The sequence below is a fragment of the Peromyscus maniculatus genome, chromosome 2 (genome assembly GCF_049852395.1).
Source record: "Peromyscus maniculatus bairdii isolate BWxNUB_F1_BW_parent chromosome 2, HU_Pman_BW_mat_3.1, whole genome shotgun sequence".
Taxonomy (NCBI): Eukaryota; Metazoa; Chordata; class Mammalia; order Rodentia; family Cricetidae; genus Peromyscus; species Peromyscus maniculatus.
The window spans coordinates 25,060,386-25,069,893 of record NC_134853.1 but is presented as its reverse complement, the minus strand read 5'-3'; positions in this window follow the sequence as shown (position 1 = coordinate 25,069,893).

Below are 9,508 nucleotides of genomic sequence, written 5' to 3'. Positions count from 1 at the left end.
TTAGTGGTCACTTTCCTATGGGTCCGGAATGTCCAATCAATACAACATTTTGTCAAGCAGTCCAGGCAAGAACAGTTTCTTGGCCAAATGGCTATTTTTGCCAAGAAGAAGATAAACTCCATATGGAGTCTGTTTGATGCCCATCTTTCTCTTTGAAGAAAATCAGTACTGCCAGGAGCAGACACGCCTCACTGTCCAGAAAGTCTAAGTTTTTAAAACATTTTAAATGCCATGTTTTGTAGGTCTTTGAAATGTTTGAAGATTACCTACCAGATGGGGATGTGGTTTTATATGTTATGAATATGTGTTGCTCTGATTGGTTGATAAATAAAGCTGTTTGGCCAATGGTGAGGCAAAATAGGGTTAGGTGGGACATTCGAACTAGAGAGAAGGAAGGAAAAAAGGCAGAATAGAGGAGACCAGACACCTACATTAGAAGCAAGATGTAAAGGTGCTAGTAAGCCATGAGCCACTTGGTAAATTATAGATTTATAGAAATGGGCTATTTTAAGATATAAGAGCTAGCTAGCAAGAAGCCTGCCATGGCTATAATTTAAAAAATAATATACACCTGTGTGTGCTTATTTGGGTCTGATTGGCTCCAGGACCAGCAGGTGAGAGAGATTTGTCCTGACCATGGACCAGGTGGGACACAGGAAAACTTTCAGCCACACCTACCTAATTGAAATATATACATACCTAGAAAACCTAACTAACATGGCTCTAAGCATGATTATCATGGATGACTAGTTATTAATCTGTACTTCTTAATTATATATTACAATTTCAAATGAGCTGTACAAACATAAACCTTAAACAAGAGTAGAAATAGACATACAGTATAACAAAATTAACTTTAATTTGGTATCAATAAATTAAAATCCATAGCAATGTAAAACATTTTAAGCAAGTTGATGCTCTTTAAAAGTAGATTCAATAATCTACCCTTTCAGTCTGTCATATCTATATCCTATATTTATATATCATACCCCCTTTCTTCTTTTAGAAAGAGATTGACTAGCCCTGGATCTCTGCATCCAGATTCCTCAGTCGTTGGATGAGGTTTCTGGCCTGACTATTAAGGTGTTTTGGCCATCCCATCACCAGAGTATGTCAGTTCTGGCTGTCTCTTGACCATTGCCAACAGTCTATTGTGGAGGTGTCTTTGTGGATTTCTGTGGGCCTCTCTAGCACTTTGTTTCTTCTTTTTCTCATGCGGTCTTCATTTAGCATGGTCTCCTATTCCTTGTTCTCCCTTTCTGTTCTTGATCCAGCTGGGATCTCCCGCTCCCACAGGCTTTCCCTTGACCCTCGCCCTTTATTACTCCCACTCATGTCCAGGTTGTTCATGTAGATCTCAGCCATTTCTCTGTCATTGGGCGATCCCCGTGTCTTTCTTGGGGTCCTGTTTACCAGGTAGCCTCCCTGGTGATGTGAGAAGCAGTCCAGTAATCCTTGTTCCACCTCTAGTATCCTCCTATAAGTGAGTACATACCATATTTGTCTTCCTGAGTCCTGGTTACCTCACTCAGGATGATTTTTTCTAGATCCATCCAGTAGTCTAATTAGTGAGAAAGAGGAAGGTTTATATGAGTGAGAATTGTTGAGACCAAGGTTGGATAAAGCACAGGGACAAATAGCCAAACAAATGGAAACACGTGAACTATGAACCAAAGGCTGAGGGGCCCGCAACTGGATCAGGCCCTCTGAATAGATGAGATAGTTGATTGGCTTGATCTGATTGGGAGGCATCTAGGCAGTAGTACCAGGTCCTGTGCTCATTGTATGAGTTGGCTGTTTGAAACCTGGGGCTTATGCAAGGATGCTTGGCTCAGTCTGGGAATAGGGGACTGAACCTGCCTGGACTGAGTCTACCAGGCTGATCTCAGTCCTTGGGGGAGGCTTTGCCCTGGAGGAGGTGGGAATGGAGGGTGGGCTGGGGGGATGGGGAGGGAAGTGGGAGGGGGGAGAACAAGGGAATCTGTGGCTGATATGTAGAACTGAATGGTATTGTAAAATAAAATAAAAGGAAAAAATTAGGAATCAGAAAAAAAAAGAGATTGACTATAACCAATAACAATCTGTAACCAACTACCTAAACAAAGACAAACATCTATAATCCATTCTTTTTTTTTGGGGGGGGGATGTGGGCACAGTGTTCTAGCCTACTTCCTGCTGATAAAGGGTGCTGTATTCTTAGGGGATCCTGAGAAAATTAAGAATTATGATCAAGTCCTGACTGGATGTTGGATCATCTGGGCCTCTCAGGGGGTGTTCCTTGATCAAACCATGTTAGCATGGAAGCAATCCACAGGTTCTCATCTTCTGTGGAAACAAAAGCAGAACCTCTTTTCCAAAGTAACATATCTTTAGACATACATTTTGATATCAAGATATCTTTAAAATAGACACACAATTTAACTCAGCAGCTTTTACAATTAAATATCTCTCTGTAGTTAAAAATCCCAAAGACAATATAATCAAGACTCTCTGTGTGATATCCATCTTTATGTGGCTTATTTTTTTATATTACCTTTATTGTCTCTTTAAAGACTTCCTTTGTTAAAACTATTTTTTATATAACTGTCTGAATTCATTTTCTTTTCTCTTCCAAGCCTACACACTTTTTTTTATACATTGTAAAATATTTAGAGTTTTTTTTTTATCTGAATCTGTCTCATTGTGAATCTATAATCTTTCTATGACCAGGAGACATTTTTAAATTGCTAACTGCATGACTAGTACAAAAAGCAGCATCCTTGGCTGCTGACTCCACCCACCTCATCTTCCCAATATGGTGGAAGTATGCCTATCATCAACTCTGGGAAGCAGTGTGTCTATGTCTCTAAGAAGCATCATGTTGCCCAGAAACCTCATTTTTTTTCTTTTTTCTTTTTGTCTGTATTGGCAAAAGCTAAATCCACCATGCAGCACACTGTGTGGCTTGGAAACCCCACTGTGTACCACTGCAGGAGTCCACCATGCTGCTTAGCTCAAGTCTTCATGCCATGGTGTCTCAGTACTTTGGCATCTCTATCTCTACTCGCATGAGACATGAAGTAGAAAACTGTTTTGGGTTCCATTGTTGTATGTTCAGAAGCCCTTTTTAAACTCTTTTAGGCTTTATGGAAATTTGAGAGCCCCATGTTGATATGCCAAAATGTAGCTGAATATTTTCTTGTGTCCCTCCTGTTCTTATAGCTGCTCAGACCCAAATAAACATAGAGAGGCTTATATCATTTTCAAACAATATGACCTAATGTCTCAGGCTTCTTGCTAGCTAGCTTTTACATCTTAAATTAACCCATTTCTATAAATCTGTACTTTGCCACATGGCTTGTGGCTTTACCGATACTTTCCATCTTGCTTCTGGTGGTGGCTAGCAGTGTCTCCCTAGCTCTGCCTTTCTCTTTACTCTCTCTCTCTCTCTCTCTCTGGTTGGAATGTTCTGCCTAACCTTATTCTGCCTCAGCATTGGCCAAACAGCTTTATTTATCAACTAATCATAGCAACACATATTCACAGCGTACAGAACAACATCCTACAGCAACTGAAAGCTGTAATATATACACAGATGCCCTGGTGGAGAGACTTGTAGGCCCTGTGCTTACACCTTTAGTCTCCATGAGTTCATGTGAGCTTTGCTTGGTTTATTTAGAGGACTTTGTTCTCCTGGTGTCCTCCATTCCCCTTTGCTCTTATACTCCTTCCACCTCCTTTTCAGTGGGGTTCCTTGAGCTCTGCGGGAGAGATTTCATACCAACATCCCATGTAGAGTTGAGTTTTCCAAGGTCTTACTCTCTCTCTCTTTCTCTGTCTGCATATTTCTGGATCTCTATATTTGTTTCCAACTGTTGTAGGAGGAAGCTTCTCTAACGCTGGCTGAATAAGGCACTGGTCTGTGAGTACAGCAGAATATCACTGGGAGTCATTTCATCACTATGTTTTGTTTTTGTTTTTGTTTTTTTAATTTTTATTTATTTATTTTTGACCACAAGTATTTGGTGTTTGAGCTATCTGGTCTCTAGATCTTGGTCACCCAAGCAGTATTGAGTATAGAGTCCATCTTGTGAAGTGGGCCTTATGTCAAAGCAGATGTTGATTGGTCACTCCCACAAGCTATGTACCACGACTGCCACAGCATATTTTGCAGGTGGGACAGCATTATAGATCCAAGGATTTGTGGCTGGGTTCGTCTTTATGTTTCTCCGTTGATAGCTTACAGAGTACTTTCCCATACCAAAGACACTAGAACATATAGGTGCAGGTTCTATGGAGGCATCAGCTCTAACTCTCCATATTCAATGACTGGTGTGGGTGCTGTCATTGGCAATGCAGCCTTGCTGTCAGTTTGTGGAGAGCAACCTTTTGTTTTGACAACAGCCTGGGTTGTTTAGGGATTTCTATGGGGCCCCTTTGGCCAACAACTCAACTGGATGTAACCCATTCCTAGTATTTGAAGCATAGTTTGGTGACAAGAACTAGCCAATTAGGACTCTGTCTGACACCCCCATTATTTGGTGATTCCATTTGGATTGTCTTTGAATACTTTAGAAGTTTCCTCTGTACTAGGTTTCCATACCACCCATCCAATGCCTCTCACTTCTAGCTGTCTTTCCCAGAATTCCCTCCCTCAAAACCATCTCATCTCCCCTTCCCCAACTGATCCTCCAGCTACAGTCTCCTCTTCCACAGCTCACCCCTAAAATCTATTCTATTTCCCCCTTCTAGGTGTATATGTGTCCTCTCTAGTACATTTCTCTACACTTAACTTCTCTGGGTCTACAGATTGTAGCATGCTTATCACTTAATAGCTAATATCCACATATAAGTGAATACACAGCATATTTATCTTTCTGAGTCTGGGATATCTCACTCAAGTTGATATTTTTTCCATTCAGAGGTGTCAACCAGTCTGTTCTTCCCAATAAGTCTCTTATGTGAAGTTTCTTGCATGGTGTGACTTTGTGGTATTCCTTGGCTCCCAACTGCCCAGATACCCTTGTATTAGAAAACCATTTCATCAGTTTTGTGCCACAGATGGGCTTTCCTGGTGCTGGTGCTCCCTCTCTGGGTCTGAGTCCCACTGGTACCCTATCACTCATTTCCAATCCACTGGCAACAGATTTACCTTCCAACTCACAGGTTACTTGGCACTTGATCCATCAGTGGTAATGTGGTAGTTTCCCCTTAGGTATGTGAGAATGCTATGTTGAATCAGAGGAAGTGATTTTTGAGTGTCTGGCAACCCTCTGGTACTCTTGGAGGCAGAGGTACCCCTAGTCACTGTCTTTATGGCTGTGGCTGACCCTCTTCATTAACTGCCACCCCATCCCCACAAGCCTGCAGTTTTCTTGGGTCTGACTGGCTTATTGCAACTGTTTATTTTTCCTTCTCCCTTTCTGCCTTCCTGTTGAAGCTGCCTGTAACCCCACAGCTTCTCTATGCCCTTGTGGATTTTATGATAGTAGGCAACTCTGTTCCTGTCCCCTTTCCATGGATGAAATCTTGTTCCTGAGCTCCGTTTTTCATCTCTTTCTGGCAAGCCTTTAAGCCTCCTCAAAAGCCCTGGTACCAGACAACATGTCTTCTTGGGCAGTAAGCCCTGACCCACTAAATGACTTTGTCCTTATTCAGTTCTCCCTGAGTCCTAGGGACATCCTCAACTGCAGGCAGCTATGAACTTTTTTCCTCAACCGCTTCTCATCCATGGAAATGGTGTCATCTATACCCTACCATTTCCCATTTGGATGCCTCTTAGAAAACCTCCAGCTTCTCCACTTGGCACCTGGCCTGAATGAAGGACCTCAAACTTATCCATTTTTTTAAAAATGAAATTGGACCTCAATATTCCTTAGATAACAAATCTAAATGGATACCCAATGGCATCCTAGAGTCCAATATTATTTGGGACATTTACAACTAATGCAAATGATCAGGGAAATGGAAAGTGATTTTACACACCTATATTTCAGTTTTCTCTTATTTTTGATCTAAGTCCTTCTCTGTTCTTTCTGTTCTCCTACCTAACTCTTCCTAGCTATGAAGCTCAAGCCACTTCTGAACTAGTTAATAAGCCAGCCTCTCTGTTTGGCCTCAACCCTCAGCTCCTACTCTTCCTCTGTCCCCTCCAGTCTCTCCTTCTCCCTCTCCAGTGACAGCTTGCCCTAATCATCACTCTCTGGAACGCACCACCCACTTTCAACTCACCATTGTAATTTAGTCCTTCTGCTACTGGCTCTCACTCTTCCAAGGGATCTTCTCTAATACCCCCTTCCCAGCCTAACCCAGCCATGGCCATGAGGATCCCTTTGTAGATTTCTGGGATGGATGGCTTGATCAAGGTACATATCCTTTTCTTATTAAGTGATCTCTTTCAGATAGAAAAGAGGTTAGGATCTTATACTCCTAATCTCTCCACCTTCATTAAAAAATTCCAATATATCACTCAGTCTTACTCTCTCACCTTCAATGATGTTTTCATGATTTTTATTAACAACAGTCTTCTTTAGGAGCACAGGAAAGTTTGGGATCAGACTATGGCACATACAGTGAAATTCACCAACTAATGCTGTTCCCCCAGTTGGTGGCTGACATGGTCACTGACTGGGACCCATAAATGAACTACAATACCCTGGAGACATTCTAATTAGGTCTCCATAAGGCTGCTCTTAAAGCAGTAAATTATGGAAACCTCCAAGAGATCATCCAGAACAAATTTGAGAACTCATCTAAATTCCTAAGCCAACTTATAAAGGCCCTTTTGCAATATACCAATATGGGTCCCAAAACCTCAGATGGGAAATAACTCCTTATGACCTACTTCTTCTCTCAGAGTTTCACTAACATTAGGGCTAAACTTAAATCCCTAGAGAGGGGACCCCTGGCACCATGGGAAGAAATCTTAGCAGTGGACTTTAAGATGTACCATGGCAGAGATGCAAAAGCCTGAAAACAAAAATACCTGATGTTGTCTGAGACCTTTCTGCAGGCCATAGCAATTGTCTAGGTTCCCTCATCTCCCAAAACCCAAGAACCTCTAGGGCCCTGCTTCAAATGCTGTCAAGTGCTTGAACCAGCTTGAGATCACATAAACCATCTCAACCATGTTCAAGGTGCCACCAAGAGAGATAATGGACTGTTGATTGTCTACACGTCCTTCACAATATGGGAACATCAGGCCAAGATCACCCTTTAGCTGACCTCTTAGGCATGGCCATGGATAACTGAGGGGTTCAGGCTCCCTTTGCTTGACTAGCACCATTTCCAACAGGGAGCTGTGGATAGTCATTATGGTATCAGAGGAAGCCATTTCTTTCCTCTTGGACACCAGGGTGACCTACTGGTTCCTAGTGGAACCTACCTCCCCTTCTTGTTGCCTTATTGTCAGGGTAGGGAAACAGCCTCACCAGCCTCACCAAACTCCACCACTGAGTTGTATCTATAGGGGTATCCCCCTTACCCATTTCTTCCTAGTAATACCAGCCTATCATGTTTCCTTTCTGGGATGAACCTCCTAGCCTCTATTTCTTTTGTTTCTACCATCTGCTTGACCCAGAGTAATCTCCTCCATATCTTCCATATCACACAATCTGACATATTCTTTTTCTTGTTGGCTTCCCATGTTCATCCCTGAGTATGGAGCACCCAAAAATGCTCTGTAGCCAAACATTATCCCCTTTTCATCACCTAACTACAAAACCCTTTCATTCCTGTCCAGGGCTAAAGGGAAACATTGCCCACCTGCCTGGTTTTTGTTGTTTGGAAAGTTTTGTCTGTTTTTATGTGGGGATGTGTCTATGTCTTCTGGTGTATTCAAAAGGCTTGTGGGAACATGGGAGCTGAGAAACAAATGGTTAGGCTCAGGTGAATGTATGAATGATGGTGGCCATCACATGTTTTGTTTATAATTCATCCTCTTTGAGTGTATGAGCCTTTTCTGTTGTGTTTATTGGCTCTGTTTTAGTTTTCTCTGGCACGGCTAGCTGCCAGATATCATTGCTAATGCCTCTTGCCCTGGCTGCTTTGATAACCAGGGCTCAGAATTTATCTCTGGGCTTTCTGGTCACTGGATTCTGTTTAGCAGGGATTCAAATGTCTTTTGAGTGTGGATAATACTAAAATTGTCTTATGCTGTTCTGATTTATTGGCTCTGGAGCTGGGTTATGTTTCCCCTCCTCTAAACCTAAGCATGTTTGTCTAAAGATTTCCTTCAAAATCTCTGTCCCATGTCTAGTTGGACACCTGACTGTGACAGAAAGAGGAGGGCAAAACAAGACAAAAGGATTTCAAGGAAGTTGCTTTGAAATAATTTCTCTTAGTAATAACTACTCACCTCTCTGGTAAATAGTTAGATATAATATGTGAAAATTTAAGCCGGGCGGTGGTGGCGCACGCCTTTAATCCCAGCACTCGGGAGGCAGAGGCAGGCGGATCTCTGTGAGTTCGAGGCCAGCCTGGGCTACCAAGTGAGTTCCAGGAAAGGCGCAAAGCTACACAGAGAAACCCTGTCTCGAAAAAAACTAAAAAAAAAAAAAAATATGTGAAAATTTAAGTAAATTCTGAGGGTCTAAGAAAGTGCCTAAGGATGTGAAAGCTAGTGTTCTAAGGTATGTAAATGTAAATTATAACAGTATAAGAAAGTAATTGAAGGTAGTGAAAAATGCTCCAGATTTCTTTCCCCTCTATTTTGAAGGTGCAGAGTTTTAATATTGATCAATAGAGTTCTGATAAGCTGATATAGAACTGGCTGCTATTATCAGTCACAAGCTCAAGATTTTAAATTTCCTTTTGGTTGTCTTTCCTTTGATTGTCTGTCTATCATGCTAGAAATATTTCCATCCAATATATATGTTCACCTCTCTGGATAGAGGAAAACGTTTTATGCATTTTTAACCCAAAGCTTTTACTATGACTTGAGAGTGATACCTGTAAGCTGCTTTTCCTGCAATGTGGATTTCAGCATAGTATATAAACAATGGTAATGTTAATATATCTAAAACTTTTACCTCTTCTTGTAAAGAAAAAATCCATGTAAGCTTCAAGGAGTAAAGGGAATCATAGACTTGAATCCATCTCTCACAGGTCAAACAGACTTCAGATAAGTACAGCCTTAGTTTTCCAATCTGCCTATTCCTGAGGGTATGATATTTTTCTCTCTTGGTCTTGAGACTCCTCCTTTCCCTGAACTACCAGGACTATGGGCCTGAAAGTTCCAAATGTATGATTTTCCTTTAAGTTCCTAAACTTTAACATGTATTCCCTAGTCTATATCTATTTCAGCAAATTTCCACTTGGCTGACAGATACCATATAGGGATCAGCTAAAGACAAGACTACTCCAGTGCCTACAAGGCCTGGATTTGCTGAAAACTGATGTGAACCAGTTCAGTTGGTATGATTTCTCCTTGACTATTCAGCTGGATCAGATAACCAGATGCCTATGATGAATGCCCCATTGCCTGAATCCCCTCCCAGCCTTTGACTAGCATTCCAGCTGTCCCAGGTCT